Source organism: Artemia sp. Qi Xiang Cuo, chromosome 13 (assembly GCF_049724085.1).
Source record: "Artemia sp. Qi Xiang Cuo chromosome 13, ASM4972408v1, whole genome shotgun sequence".
Lineage (NCBI taxonomy): Eukaryota > Metazoa > Arthropoda > Branchiopoda > Anostraca > Artemiidae > Artemia > Artemia sp. Qi Xiang Cuo.
Window position 1 is genome coordinate 27,763,543 of NC_142806.1, and position 24,499 is coordinate 27,788,041.

Genomic DNA, 24,499 nt, shown 5'->3' on the forward strand with positions numbered 1-24,499 from the left:
AATAACTTTTTATTCCAATGATCTTCTTTTAATGTAACATATCAGTTACTATGGGAGAGAGATCATTCTTTACTGTAAAATTTTTTCCACTCGCGTGAGACCATATTTTTTCAAGATTTAAAATTATTAAGCACACAAAATCCCGTGTCGAGTATCTAAAACCTAGCATAAAACAAAACTAATTTTAAAATTTTCAGGTATTTATCTTGTTTGAATTACAAAATTAGTATTATTGGTTAGACACCATAAATATTTTTGCAGTTTAAATAATAAGTTTAGTGATTCTGGACTGAAAACTAAAATAATTGCAATTATGAGACAATAATATGGAGATATGTACTTTACGGGTTACAGGATACAATAATAAATTTGAACTGAGATGAAAAAAAAATTTCTTCCAGGAGACAAAAAGCAAAACTAATTTTAGAATTTTCATGTATTTTTGTTGTTTAAATTAAAAAATTACTATTACTGATTAGGCATCATAAATATTTTTGCAGTTTACATAATAATTTTAGCGATTAAGCCAAAAAAGAAAATTTTGGTTCCAGGAGTTTCGGTTACTATTGAGACAAGTAGCTATTATTACTATAGAGTTCATTACATGGACTGTTTTATTGCTTCAAAATTCAAATATCTTTGAAAAGACTGCAGTATGAAAATACATCAAAAATGCAATTTTTTTGACAAAATTGATTCTACTTTAAAAAGTATTTTATTTTTAAATACAAAAGTGACTAGATGTTGCAATTTCCTTTAAAATGAGCTATTATACAGCTCTCTATGATTTTCCAGTGCCCAGCTAGCTGAGCAGAAAGAAAAAGCGGAAAGAAAAAAATATCCCGTTTGTGGAGAATAACGTGGTAAAAGTCAATTTTCTTGATTTTCAAGCCAATATATTTTCTTTGTTATTCAAGCCAAAGGGAGGTAAGTTTCCTTTATAGAGGATTCGGACAAGGCGGTTCTAATGGTGTACTTTTTGTTTTGATCTGACTCTTTTTTTAGGAGTTGGGGGGTTTTATATTTCTTAACATTGGAGGTGATCGTCTCTTACTAGGTTGCTAGCTACCGCTGCAACCCGGATATTCACGTCATAGCTCTAATATAAAGCTATGACGACATTCATTATTTATCTAGTAGGGTTTCAGACAAGGTAGTTCTAATAATGTACTTTTGTTTTGATCTGACTCTATTTTTAGGAGGTTTGTTATATTTCTTAGCATGGGACTGATCGTCTCTTACTAGGTTGCTAGCTACTGCTGCAACCCAAATTCACATCTATATTTATTTATGAGAGGCAGCCTGGCCGAGTGGTCCAAGACACTGGTGTTAGCCACCAGTCTCTTCGGAGGCGTGGGTTCAAATCTTACCGCTGGTATACGATTATGTTTGAAAGACTGCAGTGTGAAAAGACATCAAAAATGCAGTTTTTGGTGGAAAAATTTATTCTCTTTTAGAAATAATTTATTTTAGTTACTATAGATTTTTAACCCAATTAATTTCCTTTAAAATGAGCTATTGAACAACCCTCTACGATGTTCCAGTGCCAAGCTATCTGTGGAAAAGAAAAAAAAAGAAAAAATATCCCGTTTGGGGAGAATAACGTGGTTAAAGTCAATTTTCTTGATTTTCAAGCCAATATATTTCCCTTGCTGTTCAAGCCAAGGGACAGAAAGTTTCCTATATAGGGGTTTCGGACAAGGCGGTTATAATGGTGTACTTTTTGTTTTGATCTGACTCCTTTGTTAGGAGCTATGGGTTTTTATATTTCTTAACATTGGACGTGATCGTCTCTTACTAGGTTGCTAGCTACCGCTGCAACCCGGATTAAAATGAGTCATTGAACAACTCTCTACGATGTTCCAATGCCAAGCTATCTGTTGAATTACTAACCTATACTATAATTAAGTGGCGTATAAAATTTAGTATAGGCAAGAGGTCGTTCTTTATTATAATCGTTCTTTATTATAATTTTAGTAGATTAATAAGTTGTATAATCTTACATTTTGATACTGCCTTATATACGCTATTAATGAAACAGTTCAAGACAGGAAAATGTGGAGCTAGTGCCCTTAGAGAATGCAAATAGCTCTGACATCCCTCATTTGGGCTACAGTATAACGAATGCCCATGCTTTCTTGTGTCCCTGTAATTGATTTCACAATAATCCAAGCCGCCAAGGTAGAAATTAACCACTTTGTCCGTTGAAAATTTTAATGCTATATTATTTTCAAGGATATCAAAAAGAATTTGACATAATTCAATATCCGTCGGATAGAGCTTGCAGATATCAGGGTGACATTGCCAAGTAACCTGCAGCCCAATTTTTGGTTTTGAATGTTTACTCAGATTGTAATAGGTGACTTCAGAAATCATAATTTCCTTGTCAGATCTAGTTTTAGAGCATTTTTCAATAGTTGTCTCGTACTTTTCAGGACAGTTTGTTCTACTACACAGAGAATTTTTTGCCAAATATTCAGTAGAACTAAACGAACTGTTTAAAACACAGTTAGAAATGTTTTTTCTTGGGTCGGTGTTCCAGGAATTTGTTCTAAATCATTAGTCTTACAAACACATTTACTAATAACCCTAACAGGCTCGTTTTCGCCATAATTGAAAAACATTGCTTTTCTTTCGCTGTTGATAGGTATGCTTGTATATATATTTTTATTGCTGCTACATAAACTGCAATTACTCCTTCCAAAATTAATATACGAATTTTCTAAGAAGTACGCCTCCGTATATTCACTGTGTTGTCGAACATTTTCCAAATCATCTATAAACTGTTCCGCAGTTGCCAATCCATACCTTGGAAGCTTTTCGTTAAACTGACAACATTTCTTTTGGATATTTCTATGAAGCTTTGCCAAAGAATTTCTAGCCGACTTTTCAACAGCATCCGCTCTTTCAAAGAGAATTTTAATCTGTAATTTTGAATACTTTTCGTGATCCCGATAAAACATGCGTAAAATGTTTCTCAATTTACAAAGATCAGCCTGCATTTTTGCCATCTTCTTGTATTTCTGAATGTAATTTTTCCCTTTGTCCTTATGCGTTCTTCGGTACAACCTCACAGAGAATTTAATTTTTTCATTATAGCTTTTGTCACCTCAGTATCTACCCATCATTCTGGTAGCAACTTTTTTCTTATGTTTGTTTCGGTAATCTTCATCATTATCATACCGTTCCTTGCTCTTTTGTTTGGCTGTCTCAATTTTCGCATGTCTATAATCTTCATCATTGTGATAACACATCTTGCTGTTTTGTTTTGCATAAGCCCTTTTGACGACCTAGATGGATACTTACTCTCTTGAATTACTTCAACAGCAATAATACTAGAAGTAGCAGTCACAGTGGCAAGTAGGCAGAGTTACAATAGCAAGCAGTCACAATATTAGATACAAGTAACACAGTCGTAAGAAGTCCCCTTCGCATTCGCTAGTATTTCCAGTTGCAGTTGCAACTAGACCCAGTCTCTGTCGCAAGTACTTGCTGTCACTGTCACAATTGCCAATGCAAGTAGTTGCAGTCACAGCCACAGTTGCAGTCACAGTCGCAAGTAGTTGGGTACAAGTAATCCTAGTCGCACCCTCATGTAGTCGCCCACGCAAGTAGTCACAGTTACAAGTATTTGTAGTCACAGCCGTCTATTGTCACGACTGCAGGATACACATAGATTTTGTTTATTTAGTTTAACATCCCCTTCAATATTCTTTAAGTTTTACTTTAATATCTTAATCCTTTTCAGACCAACCCAGGATCAAACATTCCCCCCTTTCCCAACAATAAATCCTACATGAAAACAATTTTCAAAAGTGTATAACTTACAAACCTTGCCCGAGAGGCTGCAGGGATCATTTAATCGCCAGAAGCATAGGTATTGGACCTTTTGACTATTTTGAACAAAATGGTTGTTTCAAAATGTGATCGGTCTTGAGGGGGAGGAGGCAAAGAAGAGGGATGGCTGCCCTCCAATCACTTTTGGCTCTTAAAAAGGTCACTAGAACTTTCAATTTTTATTCGAACGATCCACCTGCCAAGTTGACTCTTAAAAATGACACTAGAACGTCCAATTTCTAATCGAATGAGCCCCCTTCAAGGTCTCTAGGACAGCCCTTTCCAAATGAAGTGTGTTATGGCTCTTTACTATAGACGACGCTACAACGTTGCCTTGGATTGGGAATTATCCACCTATAATATCAAATAGAAACCTACCCATCGGAATTTGGTATATTTTCTGTTGTTTGCTTGTTTTAATTTTTCCTAGTTTTACAGATAACAGGCTTTAAAAAAAATAGGCTTTTCCCTCATCATGTTTTCTTCTTCTGTAATATCAAGAAGACATGTATTAAAGACATAAATCTACTATGAGTTGCCTATTTTTGGTATTTCTCTTTGCCTTACTGTTCTTTTACAAATAATATCCCCCACCCAAAGAAAATTTCGACACCATTCCCGTGCATTGGCTGAATCAGTAGATATAAGTAAAGCACTAAAAATGAACAAAAAAAAATGATTACCTGGGGCAGAATACTGCACTGACATCCTAAGCAAGTATTCGAATTCTTCTGTCAATGTTGCAAAAGTGGGAACGGGTACCACAGGAATTGGCTTTCCTTCAGATGTTTATTTAAAATAAAAACAAAAGTTGTAAAACAGATGAAATGACGAAAAATATTGCATGTGCATTTAGAAGCAGAAAAACGTAAGAATGATCACAATAACACCAGCAAATCCAAGAACAATCTAAACCAAGAGACAGTAATCTTACAAAGAGATTTATGCCCTATTTTGTTCCTCGTACAGAACCATATACAAAGGCAATGTGTTCTGATCAGTGGTTCAACCGACAGAGTTGACAGTTAAGTACTATTGACTACTTTAAATTTTCTTAAATTTGCATCAGTAAATAGAGGGGCCTGTAAAGAGAGATGTGGACACAGCGTTATTTATTCTGTTTTAATTATTTATTCTTCAACAAGGCACTTTGAAATGAAGGGATTGTCAAAGAAACTTTAAAAGAGGCTCATTCGATTGGAAATCGGAAGTTCTAAGGCCCATTTTGGAACTCGAAAAATGACTGGAGGGCAACCAGCCACCCCTCAATACACGTTTTCCCCTAGAATATCCGATCAAAAATTTTAGATAGTCATTTTGTTCAGCATAGATGAAATATCATAGCAATGCCTTTGAGAATGACAGCCTCCCTACCACAGCCCTTGGGGCAAAGGCTGGAAGTTATGCAATTCGTCAACTGTTTACATATATTATTTGTACTCGGGAAAGCGGGTATGTTTGACCTTAGGTGTCCAAAAACCCCAAGGGTATTCAGGTGAAGCTTTCAGAAAATGCTAAGGAGAGTATTAAACAAATAATAAAAAAAAAAAACACTACGCGTATGCAGGTTGTCAAAAGAACATATCTCAGGAATGACTTAGGGTATTTAAGTTGGAACTTCAATTGAAATTCTTAGTTGGGGATTGGGGGTGATCAATTGACCAAACAGCAAACGGTGTAAGTGTATCCAGGTTGTCAAAATAGCATAAACACAATATCTTAGGAACTGAATAGGGTATTAAGTTTTATTTTTCAGGGAAAGCTGAGGAGGTGTAAAACTAAATCAAATATACTATGTTTACCCAGATTGTCAAAAGGACGTTGTTGACAAATTATGTCCAGCACACAAACAGTAAGCCTAAATCTGGATTCTTATGGAGAAAAGCCAAAAGAATTAAAAAAAAATTATTTTCTTAACCAATGAAAAAGAGTATGTCAATTATATAAGAACAGAAATTCATAAAAAAAAAATCCACTGAAGAAGTTTTAAAAAAAAATAAATAAAGAGCTATATTAAGCCAAAGATAAGCAGAATTAAAGTCAAATAATTTGTCAAGCTTGACACTACCACAAATTACCATCAATAAACAAATGATACCCAAAACTAACAGAAATTGCAATAAAAAAAAAACAGGTCAGACTCAAAACGAGCAACAAGAGCTAAAAAAAAGTTTTTTTAAAGACAAGTAAAAGCCAAAGTAAAATTTAAAGCGAGCAGAAATAAGGCAAAGCTCAGTCACATTCCAAACTTAAAACGCCAAGATATTATTATTCAAGGGTAAACACAACCGAAAACAAACAAAAGATTAAAATTAATAATGGCTAAAAACAAACAATAAAAAAAATATTTTAAACATTTTTTATGAGGAGGAATGAAATATCAAACATTAATCATAGGATAATCATTTTCAAGGCAAGTTATTCGAAAAACTACTTCTTACAAGGGCATTACAGGCAAGGGGCACCTTGGCAGAGGGTCCAGGCCGGCAATACTCACAGGAAAAGAAAAAGATATTAATCGATGTAAAATGTTGAAAAAATAAACGATATTCCAATATAAATCTCGGCGAAAACAAAGCTCCAAGTAGCACTTGCCTACTCCCTCATGACATTTTCTGAGGCCCCTCAAAACGCCCCCCCCCCTCTTAGTTGAATCCATATTTTGCGCCAGTAAACGCGTGAATGTAATCTTCTTTGTTGCATAAAAAATACTTCTTACAATAAGAAGCGCTATCACCCCACAGTACTCCATTTCGGGCATAGCCAAAAATATTCTCGAGAACATAGGGGGATTTGAGATTAATCCTTACCCCCCCCCCTCCCTCCCCGAAAAAGCACCTCCCATTATTAATCTGAAGGCTTTATAAGAGTGAGAAAATTTAAGCGTAACAACAAACTTTTTGAGGCTTTCGACAAATTCCCCACCTAAGCAGACATCAACCAGCCTTCTTCCATAACGGTTGTTGCGCAATTATACATCACTGCAAATAATTTTACAAGTTCCAAATCAATAAACTAAGTTAAACAAAACTTTGAAAGAAATGTCTATTTTAACAGTTTACATTCTATGGACTGTTTGCATCTTTAGGCACAAATGCGCCATCGCACGGCATTACTGCTTCTGAAACCAAAAAGCTCAATATAATGCTTTTTGCTAATTTTGAATCAATTGGCTATCCCAGAACTTTTACTCCATGGTATTTTGGCATTTTTTGGGCCAAAATTGTCACATCGTAACCAAAAGTGAAAGAAAACGCCACTTCGATGTGGCACTCAATTTGTTGCTACTCAAAAAGAACACAAAAACTTACGATTTCATTTGTGATGAACCTATTCTCGAATTTCTAGGACTATTGGCTCTATACTACCACCTCTGAGAAAAAAAAACAGTAGGGAATAAACAAAGAAAATGCCGCACTTTTGTAGATAGGGGACTTGAAGTATAAATCTGATAATTATGGCCAAGTTTTGTCTATTGTTAAAATTACGACTCCTCTCCTGTCTTTTACGAAGTAAATAGGCCCTCAGATCGGGTTGGAATAAGAAATTGAATGAAGACCTGAAGTCCTATTTGGTTTTGGCCATGACGATACAATATCGGTTCAAACCAGGAAGTCGGCAAATTTTTTTTTTCATATTCAAGAGTAGTATTCGCCACTCTGCTTTCTATGAGAGCCCTCCCAAGATTATTATGGGAGCCCTATCCCTTCTCCATAGCATTGCTATGAGAACCCTGTTTAAAGGCAATATTTCAAGCACGGCCCTCTGACGTCACGGCACAGGTAAGAAAATAGGATAGGATTCAAGCGCATGTTTCTTCACGCGACGCACCCCTTTGTGTTTTTGTGACAGCCTTGTTTTCCAAGTGATAGCAGCCACGTTGTTTCCCCCTATACATGTCTAGACGAATACCAAGGTGTTTTATTTCCCCCTGTTGTTTTTCCCATGATGTTTTCCCCTATAGAGGTCTAGACAAATTCCCAGGTGGTAGCAGCCATGTTGCTATTCCCCTATACATGAACAGGTGCTTTTCCAGGTGTTTCCCCCATTTGTTTTTCCACAGGTTGGAATCTCAAGATCCCAAGAATCCATGTGTTCAATCGAGAATAGAAGGACCCTGTATGTTCTAGGATTTCTATAAATACTCTAGGGAGGGAACAAAACAACATCAGTCTCATATAACTAATTGAAGACGTCATAAGTATGTGAAATAATGAATAATTCCAACAATAAAGTAAGTGTCTTTCTCTCTAGTATTTCGTATAGCCCCCCCCCCCCCACCAAAAAATCCTTCCACTTTGCTTTGTTTATACTCGTTTTAAAGCATAAAATACTCTGTTTTCACCGTGTAAAAACCCGACCTCCCCCTCCTTTCATTTGAAAACAATTAATCCTTTCAAAAAGAAGTATTCATTTTACTAAAGAAAAGCTGACTTCCCACATGCATTGAAACCAAGAAAAGGCACTTTAGACTGAAGGGATTGTCAAAGAAACGTTCAAAGACGCTCATTCGATTGAAATTGGAAGTTCTAATGCCCGTTTTGGAACTCAAAAATGATTAGAGGGCAACCAGCTACCCTTCCATACACCTTTTCCCCTAGGATATCCGATCAAAAATTTAGATAGTCACTTGGTTCAGCATAGTTGAAATATCATAACAATGTCTTTGGGAATGACAGCCCCCCTACCACAGCCCTTGGGACAAGGGCTGGAAGTTATTCAATTCGTTAATTGTTTGCATATATTGTTTGTACTCGGGAAAGGGGGCAAGTTTGACCTTTGGAGTCCAAAAAGGTCAAGGGTATTTAGGTGAAGCTTTCAGAAAATGCTAAGGAGAGTACTATACAAAAAAAAAAAAAAAAAACTACACGTATGCAGGTTGTCAAAAGAACATATCTCAGGAATGACTTAGGGTATTAAGTTGGAACTTCAATTGAAGTTCTTAGTTGGGGATTGGGGGTGATCAATTGACCAAACAGCAAACAGAGCAAACGGTGTAAGTGTATCCAGGTTTTCAAAATAGCATAAACACAATGTCTTAGGAACAGAATAGGGTATTGAGTTTTATTTTTCAGGAAAAGTTGAGGAAATATAATGCTAAATCAAATATACTACGATTATCAAATCAAATATGATTACGGGAACAAATTTTTAAAACTCTGTCGACTAAAGAAATTATTACCCCTGTTTTAGCAAAAGGAGGGTGAAAGGAAGACTCATATCGATCATTATGAGTCGGCTTTCTATATACAGAAAATTCAAAGCTAGGAGTAGTTTTTATAATCAAAACATCCAGGAAAGGCAGCTTACCTGAATCTTCGAGTTCCATTGTGAACAGAAGATTCGAATCAAAGGAGTTCAAATGTGCCAAAAAATCTCTTAGAGAGTCTTGTCCATGTTCCCAAACAGAAAGGACATCATCAACGAAACGAAACCACATAGAGTTTTTTAAGTGGAAACTATCCAAAGCAGGCTGTTCTATGAAATCCATATAAAAATTTGCCAAATAAGGAGACAAGACAGTGCCCATGGATAAGCCCATGATTTGAAGTAAATTTTTTTTTGAAATTTAAAATACGAAAAGAACTTGTTGCAATTCGACGAAAATTCAAATTTGACTCGTTCTATTATTAAAGGCAATAGTTCAAACTCGTTCATCTAACCTCCAAAACAATAGGTTAGGTTAAGTATAAATAAATATTAATACATAAATCGAAAAGTTTCTAATTTTTTAAGTTAGGTTAGGTTAAATTGTCTTGCGTGATAGTGTTAATTGAAACTAAACGTTTCTGGCCAGTACGATTAGCTTAGGTTAGGGTCGATTATGTTAGGATAGATCAAGTTAGATTAGCCCATGTACGGGTCACTTAGGTTAGCTTAGGTGAGAGACAGGCAAAAAGTTAGGTGTATGATTAGGTTAGGTTAGATTAAGTTAGGTTAAGTTAAGTTAGGTTAGGCTAGGTTAGCCTACGTACGCGCGCGCACGTAAAAATTTGGAACAGTATTTTAAATTTTTCATCTCTTTGAGAAAAAAATCTGAACTGAAGTTAAAATTTTATATTATTTTGAGAAAATAGATTTGATCAATAACTTATTTCATTTTCATTGAGAAAATTCAGAATCGAAGTTGAACTTTTCTTCTTCCGGGAACATATTTGGAACAGAACTTTAAATTTTTTCATCTCTTTGAGAAAGGTCGGAATTGAATTTAAGACAACTTAGAATTAAAGTGAAACTTTTTATCTTCATTGTAAATAATTAAAATAATAGTTTAACTTCTCCTATCTTACAAGTAAGAATTTAAAAGTGAATTTGAAATTATGTATGACTTGGTTAACTTGAAACTGAAGTAGAAGACTCTTATTTTCTCTATAGAAAATAGAATTGAATTTTCTTCTTTGGTAAAATTAAAAGAAGAACTTGAATTTTTCTATCTTCTATGAAAAATTTGGAACAGTATTTTAAATTTTTTCATCTCTTTGAGAAATATCTTAACTGAAGTGGAAAATTTTTATATTATTTTGGGAAAATAGAATTGATTAATAACTTATTTCATTTTCATTGAGAAAATTCAGAATCGAAGTTGTTCTTTTCTTCTTCCGGGAATATATTTGGAACAGAACTTTTAATTTTTTCATCTCTTTGAGAAAAGTTGGAACTGAATTTAAGAAAATTTAGAATTAAAGCGAAAATTTTTATCTTCATAGAAAATAATAACAATCATAGTATAACTTTTCATATCTTCTATGGAAAAAATTTAGAACTGAACTTTAAATTTTTTATGTCTTGGTGAACCTAAAACTGAAGTGGAAGCTTTTTATTTTCTCTGGAGAAATTAGAATTGAATTATGTTCTTCGGTAAAATTCAGAAGAGATCTTGAATATTCACGATCAAAGTATAACTTTTCCTATTTTCGATGAAAATTTGGAACAGAACTTAAAATTTTTTCATCTCTTTGAGAAAAGTCGGAACTGAATTTAAGAATATTTATAATTAAATTGAAACTTTTTATATTCATAGAAAATAATCACAAATAATAGCATCACTTTTCCCATCTTCAACATAAAAATTTTAGCCGTACTTTCAAGTTTTTATTTCTTAGTGAGCTAAATACTGAAATGGACGCTTTTTATTTCCTCCGTAAAAATTGGAAGTGAACTCTGTTATTTGGTAAAAATAAGAAGAGAAATTGAACTTTTCTATCTTCTTTGAAAAATTTGGAACAGTATTTAAAATTTTTCATCTCTTTGAGAAAAATCTGAACTGAAGTGGAAACTTTTTATATTATTTTGGGGAAATAGAATTGATCATGACGGAAATAGAAAATTACACACCTCAAATCATAAGTTTCAGACAACATATACCTACAAAATACTAAGAAACCTTAGCTCAGAAAAGCCTGAAATAGCCAACTACTCATCCAAAACTGTTGGTTTCAGACAACAAACACCTATGAGGGACTAAAAATCCTAGTTCTTAAAAGTCCAAAAAGCAAACTACAAATACCAAATCATAATTTTCTGACAGCACACACCTATGAAAGGCTAAGAAATATAGCTCAGAAAAGTCAAAAATAGCAAACCACTCCTCCTAGATCGCATGTATCAGTCAACACACCTATTAAAGGCTAATAAATCCAGTTCAGAAAATTAAAAAAATGGAAACCAACATATCCCAAATCATTATTTTCAGATACGACGTATATATGAACGACTAATAAATCTAGCTTAGAAAAGCCCGAAATAGTAATTTACATATCCCAAATCATAAGTTTCAGACAACATTCACCTACGAAATACTAAGAAACCTTAGCTCAAAAAAGCCTGAAATAGCCAACTACTCATCCCAAACTTGAAGTTTTAGACAACAAACACCTATGAGAGACTAGGAATCCTAGCTCTGAAAAGTCCAAAAAGCAAACTACACCTCCCAAATCATAATTTTCTGAAAGCACACACCTATGAAAGGCTAAGAAATCTAGCTCAGAAAAGTCAAAAATAGCAAACCACTCATCCCAAGTCATAGGTTTCAGTCAACACATACCTACGAAAGGCTAATAAATCCAGCTCAGAAAAGTAAAAAATTAGCAACCCACACAACCCAAATCATAGGTTTCAGACAACAAACACCAACGAAAGACTAAGAAATCTGGCTATGAAAAGTCGGAAATAGCAAATTACACACCTCAAATCATAAGTTTCAGACAACACACACCTACGAAATACTAAGAAACCTTAGCTCAGAAAAGCCTGAAATAGCAAACTACTCATCCCAAACTGTTGGTTTAAGACAACAAACACCTATGAGGGACTAAGAATCCTAGCTCTGAAAAGTTCAAAAAGCAAACTACAAATCCCAAATCATAATTTTCTGACAGCACACACATATGATAGTCTAAGAAATCTAGCTCAGAAAAGTGAAAAATAGCAAAATAACCATCCCAAATCATAAGTTTTAGACAAGTAACACTTGCTAATGACTATGAAATTTAGGTCAGAAAAGTCAAAAATAGTACTCCATTCGCCCCAAATCATAGGTTTTATACAGTACTCACCCACGAAAGACTAAGAAATCCAGCTTAGAAAAGCCCGAAATAGCAATTTACATATGCTAAATCATAGGTTTCAGACAACATTCACCTCCGAAATACTAGAAAACCTTAGCTCAGAAAAGCCTGAAATAGCAAACTATTCATCAATAACTAGAATTTTCAGACATCAAACACCTACGAGAGACTAAGAATCATAGCTCTGAAAAGCCTAACAAGCCAAATACACATTCTAAATCATAATATTCAGACAGCACACACCAATGAAAGGCTAAGAAATCTAGCTCAGAAAAGTCAAAAACAGCAACCCACACATCCCAAATCATAGGTTTCAGACAACGCACACCTATAAAAGACTAAGAATTCCAGCTTAGAAAAGTCAAAAAAATAGCAACCCAAACAACCAAAATCATAGGTTTCAGACAACACACACCGACGAAAGCCTATGAAATTTAGCTTAAAAAAGCCCAAAATAGTAACTTACATATCCCAATTCATAAGTTTCAGTCAACACACACCTACGAAAGGCTAAGAAACCTAGCTCATAAAAGCCTGAAATAGCAAACTACTCATCTCAAACTATAGGTTTCAGACAAGAAACACCTATGATGGACTAAGAATCCTAGCTCTGAAAAGTCCAAATAGCAAACTAGACATTACAAATCATAATTTTCTGACAACACACACCTATGAAAGGCTAAGAAACCTAGCTAATAAAAGCCGGAAATAGCAAATTAACCATCCCAAATCATAAGTTTCAGACAACAATCACCTATAAACGGCTAAGAAATCCAGCTCAGAAAAGTCAAAAATAGCAATCCACCCATCCCAAATCAAAGGTTTCAGACAACACATCAACGAAAGACTAAGAAATCTAGCTCAGAAAAGCCCGAAATAGTAATTTACATATCCCAAATCATAAGTTTCAGACAACACACACCTATGGAATACTAGGAAACCTAGCTGTTAAAAGCCTGAAATAGTAAACTATTCATCCCAAACTATAGGTTTCAGACAACAAACGTCAATGAGAGAATGAGAATCCTAGCTCTGAAAAGTTCAACTAGCAAACTGCCCATCCCAAATCATAATTTTTTGACAACATACACCTATGAAAGGGTAAGAAATCCACCTCAGAAAAGTCAAAAATAGCAAACCACCCATCCCAAATCATAGGTGTCAGACAACACATACCTATGAAAGACTAAGAAATCCAACTCAGAAAAGCCCGAAATAGTAATTTATATATCCCAAATCATACGTTTCAGACCACATTCACCTACGAAATACTAAGAAACCTTAGCTCAGAAAAGGCTGAAATAGCCAACTACTCATCCCAAACTAGAAGTTTCAGAAAACAAATACCTATGAGGGAATAAGAATCCTAGCTCTCAAAAGTCCAAAAAGCAAACTACACCTCCCAAATCATAATTTTCTGAAAGCACACACCTATGAAAGGCTAAGAAATCTAGCTCAGAAAAGTCAAAAATAGCAAACCACTCATTCCCAAATCATAGGTTTCAGTCAACACACACCTACGAAAGGCTAAGAAATCCAGCTCAGAAAAGTCAAAAAATAGCAACCCACACATCCCAAATCATAGGTTTCAGAAACCACACACCTACGAAAGACTAAGAAATCTGGTTATTAAAAGTCGGAAATAGCAAATTACACACCTCAAATCATAAGTTTCAGACAACACACACCTACGAAATACTAAGAAACCTTAGCTCAGAAAAGCCTGAAATAGCAAACTACTCATCCCAAACTATAGGTTTCAGACAACAAACACCTATGAGGGAATAAGAATCCTAGCTCTGAAAAGTCCAAATAGCAAACTACACATCCCAAATCATAATTTTCTGAAAGCACACACCTATGAAAGGCTAAGAAATCTAGCTCAGAAAAGTCAAAAATAGCAAACCACTCACTCCCAAATCATAGGTTTTAGTCAACACACACCTACGAAAGGCTAAGAAATCCAGCTCAGAAAAGTCAAAAAATAGCAACCTACACATCCCAAATCATAGGTTTCAGACAACACACACCTACGAAAGACTAAGAAATCTGGCTATGAAAAGTCGGAAATAGCAAATTACACACCTCAAATCATAAGTTTCAGACAACACACACCTACGAAATACTAAGAAACCTTAGCTCAGAAAGGCCTGACATAGCAAACTACTCATCCCAAACTATAGGTTTCAGACTCCAAATACCTTTGATGGAATAAGAATCCTAGCTCTGAAAAGTCCAAATAGCAAACTACACATCCCAAATCATAATTTTCTGACAACACACACCTATGAAAGGCTAAGAAACCTAGCTCAGAAAAGTCAAAAATAGCAAACCACTCATTCCCAAATCATAGGTTTTAGTCAACACACACCTACGAAAGGCTAAGAAATCCAGCTCAGAAGAGTAAAAAAATAGCAACCCATACATCCCAAATCATAGGTTTCAGACAACACACACCTACGAAAGACTAAGAAATCTGGTTATGAAAAGTCGGAAATAGCAAATTACACACCTCAAATCATAAGTTTCAGACAACACACACCTACGAAATACTAAGAAACCTTAGCTCAGAAAAGCCTGAAATAGCAAACTACTCATCCAAAACTATAGGTTTCAGACAACGAACACCTATGAGGGACTAAGAATCCTAGCTCTGAAAAGTCCAAATAGCAAACTAAACATCCCAAATCATAATTTTCTGACAACACACACCTATGAAAGGCTAAGAAACCATGCCAATAAAGGCCGGAAATAGCAAATTAACCATCCCAAATCATAAGTTTCGGACAACACACACCTATGAACGGCTAAGAAATTCAGCTCAGAAAAGTCAAAAATAGCAATCCACCCATCCCAACTCGTAGGTTTCAGACAACACAAACCAACGAAAGACTAAGAAATCAAGCTCAGAAAAGCTCGAAAAAGTAATTTACATATCCCAATTCAAAAGTTTCAATCAATCCACACCTACGAAATACTAGGAAACCTAGCTCATAGAAGCCTGAAATAGCAAACTATTCATCCCAAACTATAGGTTTCAGACAACAAACGTCTATGAGAGACTAAGAATCCTAGCTCTGAAAAGTCCAACTAGCAAACTACACATCCCAAATCATAAGTTTCTGACAACACACACCTATGAAAGGCTAAGAAATCCAGCTCAGAAAAGTCAAAAATAGCAAACCACCCATCCCAAATCATAGGTTTCAGACAACACATACCTATGAAAGACTAAGAAATCCAACTCAGAAAAGTCAAAAATAGCAAACAAACACCCCAAATCATAGGTTTCAGACAACGCACCTCAACAAAAACCGGGGCTCTGGGTGGGCTTTTGAGGCTCTGGGGGGCCCTGGAAGACCGGGTGGGCCTTTTGGAGCCTGGGGGACCTTTGTGGACGGGGGGCTTCCTTGGGGGTTGGGGTGGGGTATGAGGACCCTTTGGGGTTGGGGTAGAGGACCTCACAACACTGTTCAAATGTAACTTGTGTATTATAACGACCACAGAGTTTCACCCTCAAATCTTTTTCTAAAACCTCTTCTAAAATCATCTTTTAAAATGTCTCTAACTGTTTCGCCGAAATAATTCCCTAAAATGTCTCAAAATGGTTTCGCCCAAATAATCCCTAAACGTAATGTCTGCGTGTTCCTTTTGTTTTGGCATCCCTGCGCTGTTACATTTGAAATTATTTGGAAACCCTTTCGTGAATCAATCTCTTCATTGCTAAGATCAAAGCATTCGCCCGGAGGCAATTCTCTTGGTAGAAATCCAAAGACATTAATAGACATTCGCTTGGAAACAATTCTCTTTAGAAACAACAAATTAATTCCCCTTTCGTGAATCAATAATTCCCCTTAGAAACAACAAATTAATTCCCCTTTTGTGTCAAATCAATCAATCATGACATCATCTGTCATGTGTGATCTAAACTTTGCCCCGGAAACAATTCTCTTTGGAAATACATCAAAGACATTAATTAACTTGACGTCATCTGTCAGACATTAATTAACTTCCCCGGAAACAATCCTGACATGTGATATTAGACTCAATAATCCTTGAGAGTGAGAAAAATATTGTTTTTCCATTCTCACTGACAAAAACCATAAAACAGACATAAATGTGACAAAGTTCCTGTTTTTTCATTCTCACTGACAAAAACCATGAAAACATCCATCAAAGTGAGAAAGTTCCTGTTTTTCCATTCTCACTGACAAAAACCATAAAACAGACATAAATGTGAGAAAGTTCCTGTTTTACCATTCTCACTGCCAAAAAACATAAAAACATCCATCAAAGAGTAATATCTCCTGTTTATCCATTTTCAAAGACAAAAACCATAAAACAGACGTAAATTACTGTTGACATCCGTGAAAAACATCAAATAAATTGACCGACACACATAACCATCCAAGAAACAACCATCAATGTGAGAAAATTCCTGTTTTTTCATTCTCACTGACAAAAACCATCTCCCTAGGGACTCTATGCCCAAATAAGGAGTCCCGTCACGAGCTCATGAGGCATCTCTACTAACAACAAGCTTTTTGAGGCTTTCAACAAATTCCCCACCTAAGCAGACATCAACCAGCCTTCTTCCATAACGGTTGTTGCGCAATTATACATCACTGCAAATAATTTTACAAGTTCCAAATCAATAAACTAAGTTAAACTATCTATTTTAACAGTTTACATTCTATGGACTGTTTGCATCTTTAGGCACAAATGCGCCATCGCACGGCATTACTGCTTCTGAAACCAAAAAGCTCAATATAATGCTTTTTGCTAATTTTGAATCAATTGGCTATCCCAGGACTTTTACTCCATGGTTTTTTGGCATTTTTTGGGCCAAAATTGTCACATCGTAACCAAAAGTGAAAGAAAACGCCACTTCGATGTGGCACTCAATTTTTTGCTACTCAAAAAGAACACAAGAACTTACGATTTCATTTGTGATGAGCCTATTCTCGAATTTCTAGGACTATTGGCTCTATACTACCACCTCTGAGAAAAAAAAACAGTAGGGAATAAACAAAGAAAATGCACAAAAACCATAAAAACATCCATCAAAGTGTGAAAGTTCCTGTTTTTTCATTCTCACTGACAAAAACCATAAAACAGACATCAAGTGAGAAAATTCCTGTTTTTTCATTCTCACTCCCAAAAACCATAAAAACATCTATACAAGTGAGAAATTTTCTGTTTTTTCATTCTCAATGTCAAGAACAATAAAACAAAGAAGAATTACTGTTGATATCCATGAAAAACATCCGATAAACTGACCAACATACATAACCGTCCAAGAAAACATCCATCAAAGTGACAAAATTCCTGTTTTTTCATTCTCACACGGGCATTAAAATTTGCAATAGCTCAAACACTTAAATACATCAGAAATTATTACGGGCGTGGAATCTGCTATTTTTAGCTCTCATGGTGAAGTCAAAAATCCAGACCTACTCAGAGGTGAAATTGTAAAGAGTATTCTTGATTATAGACCATCTTTGTCGATTTCAACTCAATCAAAGGAAGAAATTAAGATACTCCGAAACTTAAAAAAAAGACAAAAAAAAAGTGATTACGACAGCAGACAAAGGAAACAAAGCTGTGATTATGAATTGTGAAGAATGTTAAATGAAAGTTGATACCCTTTTAATGGATAAAAATACTTACAAAGAAATGATAATGGACCCTACGGGCAAATGCACCCAACCGCTAAAAAAAGAACTACTTATGTTAAAAGATAGTAGACTAATTACCCCTCAAATGTAGGGGCAATTTTACCCCAGAGGTTGTTCAGCCCCAAATTTTTATGGTCTGCCAAAATCCATAAGAAAGATATTCCGTCACGTCATATTGTAGCATGTTATAGTTCTCCAGTTACGGGTATAGGAAGTTTCTTAGCCACCATTTTTAACCCTCTTTTAAGCACACAGAAATCCTATATAAAAAACTCAATAGATCTTGCTGAGAAATTAACAAATCAAAGTACAACAGAAAAAACTATTTTATCTAGTTTTGATGCAGTTTCTATGTACACTTCATCCGATGTCCATAAATGTGAGCAGGTCTTACAAAGAAAATGAGAGGAAAATTCAGCTTGGTCGGATTACAAAACTTTGGAAATCGACACAATAATGACCCTTGTTCGTCTTTGCAACAAGTTCTTTTCGTATTTTAAATTTCAAAAAAAAATTTACTTCAAATCATGGGCTTATCCATGGGCACTGTCTTTTTTCCTTATTTGGCAAATTTTTACATGGATTTCATAGAACAGCCTGCTTTGAATAGTTTCCACTTAAAAAACTCTATGTGGTTTCGTTTCGTTGATGATGTCCTTTCTGTTTGGGAACATGGACAAGACTCTCTAAGAGATTTTTTGGCACATTTGAACTCCTTTGATTCGAATCTTCTGTTCACAATGGAACTCGAAGATTCAGGTAAGCTGCCTTTCTTGGATGTTTTGATTATAAAAACTACTCCTAGCTTTGAATTTTCTATATATAGAAAGCCGACTCATAATGATCGATATGAGTCTTCCTTTCACCCTCCTTTTGCTAAAAGAGGGGTAATAATTTCTTTAGTCGACAGAGTTTTAAAATTTGTTATCGTAATCATATTTGATTTGATAATCGTAGTATATTTGATTTAGCTTTATATTTCCTCAACTTTTCCTGAAAAATAAAACTCAATACCCTATTCTGTTCCTAAGACATTGTGTTTATGCTATTTTGAAAACCTGGATACACTTACACCGTTTGCTCTGTTTACTGTTTGGTCAATTGATCACCCCCAATCCCCAACTAAGAACTTCAATTGAAGTTCCAACTTAATACCCTAAGTCATTCCTGAGATATGTTCTTTTGACAACCTGCATACGTGTAGTGTTTTTTTTTTATTTTGTGTAGTACTCTAGTAAGCATTTTCTGAAAGCTTCACCTGAAAACCCTTGGCCTTTTTGGACACCAAAGGTCAAACTTACCCCCTTTCCCGAGTACAAACAATATATGCAAACAATTGACGAATTGCATAACTTCCAGCCCTTGTCCCAAGGGCTGTGGTAGGGGGGCTGTCATTCCCAAAGACATTGTTATGATATTTCAACTATGCTGAACCAAGTGACTATCTAAAATTTTTGATCGGATATCCTAGGGGAAAGGTGTATGGAAGGGTAGCTGGTTGCCCTCTAATCATTTTTGAGTTCCAAAATGGGCATTAGAACTTCCAATTTCAATCGAATGAGCCTCTTTGAACGTTTCTTTGACAATCCCTTCAGTCTAAAGTGCCTTTTTCTTGGTTTCAATGCATGTGGGAAGTCAGCTTTTCTTTAGTAAAATGAATACTTCTTTTTTAAAGGATTAATTGTTTTCAAATGAAAGGAGGGGGAGGTCGGGTTTTTACATGGTGAAAAGAGAGTATTTTATGCTTTAAAACGAGTATAAACAAAGCAAAGTGGAAGGATTTTTTGGTGGGGGGGGGGGGCTATACGAAATACTAGAGAGAAAGACACTTACTTTATTGTTGGAATTATCCATTATTTCAGATTCCTATGACGTCTTCAATTAGTTATATGAGACTGATGCTGTTTTGTTCCCTCCCTAGAGTATTTATAGAATTCCTAGAACATACAGGGTCCTTCTATTCTCGATTGAACACATGGATTCTTGGGATCTTGAGATTCCAACCTGTGGAAAAACAAATGGGGGAAACACCTGGAAAAGCACCTGTTCATGTATAGGGGAATAGCAACATGGCTGCTACCACCTGGGAATTTGTCTAGACATCTATAGGGGAAAACATCATGGGAAAAACAATAGGGGGAAATAAAACACCTTGGAATTCGTCTAGACATGTATAGGGGGAAACAACGTGGCTGCTATCACTTAGAGAACAAGGCTGTCACAGAAACACAAAGGGGTGCGTCGCGTGAAGAAACATGCGCTTGAATCCTATCCTATTTTCTTACCTGTGCTGTGACGTCAGAGGGCCGTGCTTGAAATATTGCCTTTAAACAGGGTTCTCATAGGAATGCTATGGAGAAGGGATAGGGCTCCCATAATAATCCTGGGAGGGCTCTCATAGAAAGCAGAGTGGCGAATACTACTCTTGAATATGAAAAAAAAATTTGCCGACTTCCTGGTTTGAACCGATATTGTATCGTCATGGCCAAAACCAAATAGGACTTCAGGTCTTCATTCAATTTCTTATTCCAACCCGATCTGAGGGCCTATTTACTTCGTAAAAGATAGGAGAGGAGTCGTAATTTTAACAATATACCAAACTTGGCCATAATTATCAGATTTATACTTTAAGTCCCCTATCTAAAAAAGTGCGGCATTTTCTTTGTTTATTCCCTACTGTTTTTTTTTCTCAGAGGTGGTAGTATAGAGCCAATAGTCCTAGAAATTCGAGAATAGGCTCATCACAAATGAAATCGTAAGTTCTTGTGTTCTTTTTGAGTAGCAAAAAATTGAGTGCCACATCGAAGTGGCGTTTTCTTTCACTTTTGGTTACGATGTGACAATTTTGGCCCAAAAAATGCCAAAAAACCATGGAGTAAAAGTCCTGGGATAGCCAATTGATTCAAAATTAGCAAAAAGCATTATATTGAGCTTTTTGGTTTCAGAAGCAGTAATGCCGTGCGATGGCGCATTTGTGCCTAAAGATGCAAACAGTCCATAGAATGTAAACTGTTAAAATAGACATTTCTTTCAAAGTTTTGTTTAACTTAGTTTATTGATTTGGAACTTGTAAAATTATTTGCAGTGATGTATAATTGCGCAACAACCGTTATGGAAGAAGGCTGGTTGATGTCTGCTTAGGTGGGGAATTTGTTGAAAGCCTCAAAAAGCTTGTTGTTAGTAGAGATGCCTCATGAGCTCGTGACGGGACTCCTTATTTGGGCATAGAGTCCCTAGGGAGATGGTTTTTGTCAGTGAGAATGAAAAAACAGGAATTTTCTCACATTTATGGATGTTTCTTGGACGGTTATGTGTGTTGGTCAATTTATTTGATGTTTTTCATGGATGTCAACAGTAATTTATGTCTGTTTTATGGTTTTTCTCAGTGAGAATGGAAAAACAGGAACTTTCTCACTTTTATGGATGTTTTTATGGTTTTTGTCAGTGAGAATGAAAAAACAGGAACTTTCTCACATTTATTTCTGTTTTATGGTTTTTGTCAGTGAGAGTTGAAAAACAATATTTTTCTCACTCTCAAGGACTATTGAGTCTAATATCACATGTCAGGATTGTTTCTGGGGAAGATAATTAATATCTGACAAATGAAGTCAAGTTAATTAACGTCTTTGATGTATTTCTGAAAAGAATTGTTTCCATGGCAAATTTTTGATCACACATGAAAGATGATGTCATGATTGATTGATTGACACAAAAGGAGAATTAATTTGTTTTTTCTAAGGGGAGTTATTGATTCACGAAATGGGAATTAATTTGTTGTTTCTAAAGAGAATTGTTTCCGAGCGAATGTCTATTAATGTCTTTGGAGTTCTACCAAGAGAATCGCCTCCGGGCGAATGTTTTGATCTTAGCAATGAAGAGATTGATTCACGAAAGGGTTTCCAAATAATTTCAAATGTAACAGCGCAGGGATGCCAAAACAAAAGGAACACGCAGACATTACGTTTAGGGATTATTTGGGCGAAACCATTTTGAGACATTTTAGGGAATTATTTCGGCAAAACAGTTAAAGACATTTTAAAAGATGAATTTAGAAGAGGATTTGATGGTGAAACTCTGTGGTCGTTATACTACACAAGTTCCATTTAAACAGTGTTGTGAGGTCCTCTACCCCAACCCCAAAGGGTCCTCATACCCCACCTCAACCCCGAAGGAAGCCCCCGGTCCCCACAGGTCCCTCGAGCTTCAAACGGATCACCCACGCCTCAAGGGCCCCCGGATCCTTACACACTTTACCCGGCCTCTGTTATTTGGCGACGCGTATCGTCTAAAGACATTCATTTAGGGTGTAAGGTCTACTATTTTTTACTTTTCGGGCCCTAATATCTTAATATTTAAAAGTTCTAGGTTGTCCGAAGAACCCCGTATTGTAGGGACGGGTCTCTATTTTGACATTCACTTACTAGATTTATCATATTTTCATATGCGTGTCTTATCAGAAGATTATGATTTGGGATGTGTAGTTTGCTAGTTGGACTTTTCAGAGCTAGGATTCTTAGTCTCTCATAGACGTTTGTTGTCTGAAACCTATAGTTTGGGATGAATAGTTTACTATTTCATGATCCTACCAGCTAGTTTTTCTTCCATGTTGTAGGTTCGGGGACTGTGAAAATTATGCAGTGGATTTTGCAAATTACTCTATTGATGTTTCTTACGCTTAAGAGCCTAGATTTTCAACGGGGTTCGCTGTATGAAAACTCGGGTTTTGGGGGGACGGTTTTATAGTTATGAATCCTCTGAGTTGGATCTCTTATACGTTCGTAGGTGTGTTCTGTCTGAAACTTATGATTTGGGATGGTTAATTTGCTATTTCCGGCCTTTATTGGCATGGTTTCTTAGCCTTTCATAGGTGTGTGTTGTCAGAAAATTATGATTTGGGATGTGTAGTTTGCTTTTTGAAATTTTCAGAGCTAGGATTCATATTCCCTAATAGGTGTTTGTTGTATGAAACCTATAGTTAGGGAAGAATAGTTTGCTATTTCAGGCTTTTCTGAGCTAAGGTTTCTTAGTATTTCGTAGGTGTGTGCTGTCTGAAACTTATGATTTGAGGTGTGTAATTTGCTATTTCCAATTTTTCATAGCTAGATTTCTTAGTCATTCGTAGGTGTGTGGTGTCTGAAACCTATGATTTGGGATGTATGGGTTGCTATTTTTTTACTTTTCTGAGCTAGATTTCTTAGCCTTTTATAGGTGTGTGTTGACTGAAACCTATGATTTGGGAATGAGTTGTTTTCTATTTTGAATTTTCTGAGCTAGATTTCTTAGCCTTTCATTTGTGGGTGTTGTCTGAATAATATGATTTAGAGTTTGTATTGTGCTAGTCGTGATTTTAAGAGCTATGAATCTTAGTCTCTCGTATGTGGTTGAAGTCTGAAACTTCTAGTTAGTGATGAATAGTTTGCTATTTCAGGCTTTTTTGAGCTAAGGTTTCCTAGTATTTCGGAGGTGAATGTTGTCTGAAACTTATGATTTAGGATATGTAAATTACTATTTCGGGCTTTTTAAGCTAGATTTCTTAGTCTTTCGTTGGTGTGTGTTGTCTGAAACCTATGATTTGGGATGGGTGGATTGCTATTTTTGACTTTTCTGAGCTGGATTTCTTAGCCTTTCATATGTGTTTGTTTTCTGAAACCTATGATTTGGGATGTTTAATTTGCTATTTTTGACTTTTCTGAGCTAGGTTTCTTAGCCTTTCATAGGTGTGCATTGCTATTTCCGACTTTTCATAGCCAGATTTCTTTGTCTTTCGTAGGTGTATGTTTTCTTTTCTTTTGTGTTTTTTTTTTTAGCACTGAGGACGGCTCAGCGGAGGTTCTTGTCGAAATTTTTGCTCATTTCTTCTTCTTCATTGTTCGCCACTGGCTGACAAAATCCTCGTTTTTTCTCCGTTTTTCATTTTATTTTTCATTTTGTTATTTTCTTTCCTCTCTGTGTTTTATTTGACGATATTTCCAAAGGCATAGTTATTTAGGATTTCAACTATCCTAAACAAAATGGCCGTCTCAAAATTTGGATTGGACCATTTTGAGAAATAATAGCTGTGTGAGGGGGCCTAGTTGCCCTCCAATTTTTCGGTCACTTAACCATTCTAGTATTATAGGACAATTGGGTCGATACGATAATCCCTGGGAAAAACAAACAAACGAAGAAAACAACAAATAAACACACATCTGTGATCTTTCTTTTGGCAAAAAATTCAAAATTCCATATTTTTTCAGATAGGAGCTTGAAACCTCTACAGTAGGGTTCTCTGATACGATAAATCTGATGGTTTGATGCTCATTAGGATTCTATAATTTTTAAAGGGTATCAGGCAAATTTTCTCAAGCTCGTAACCTATCATGGTTGCAGCGGCAGCTGCAACCTAGTAAAGACCGAACCACAGCCCATAGTAATGAA

At 35.7% G+C, this 24,499-nt stretch overlaps 1 long non-coding RNA gene across 1 annotated transcript in view; it reads left to right on the top strand.

Moving 5' to 3' along the window:
* Positions 1-7,976: 7,976 nt before the first annotated feature.
* The window catches only part of LOC148945140 (uncharacterized), a 161,270-nt gene continuing 144,747 nt past the window's right edge, over positions 7,977-24,499 (top strand). Inside the window, exon 1 of the long non-coding RNA XR_016142738.1 lies at positions 7,977-8,071. This is a non-coding gene — a long non-coding RNA (uncharacterized LOC148945140). The remainder of the gene's footprint in view (positions 8,072-24,499) is intronic.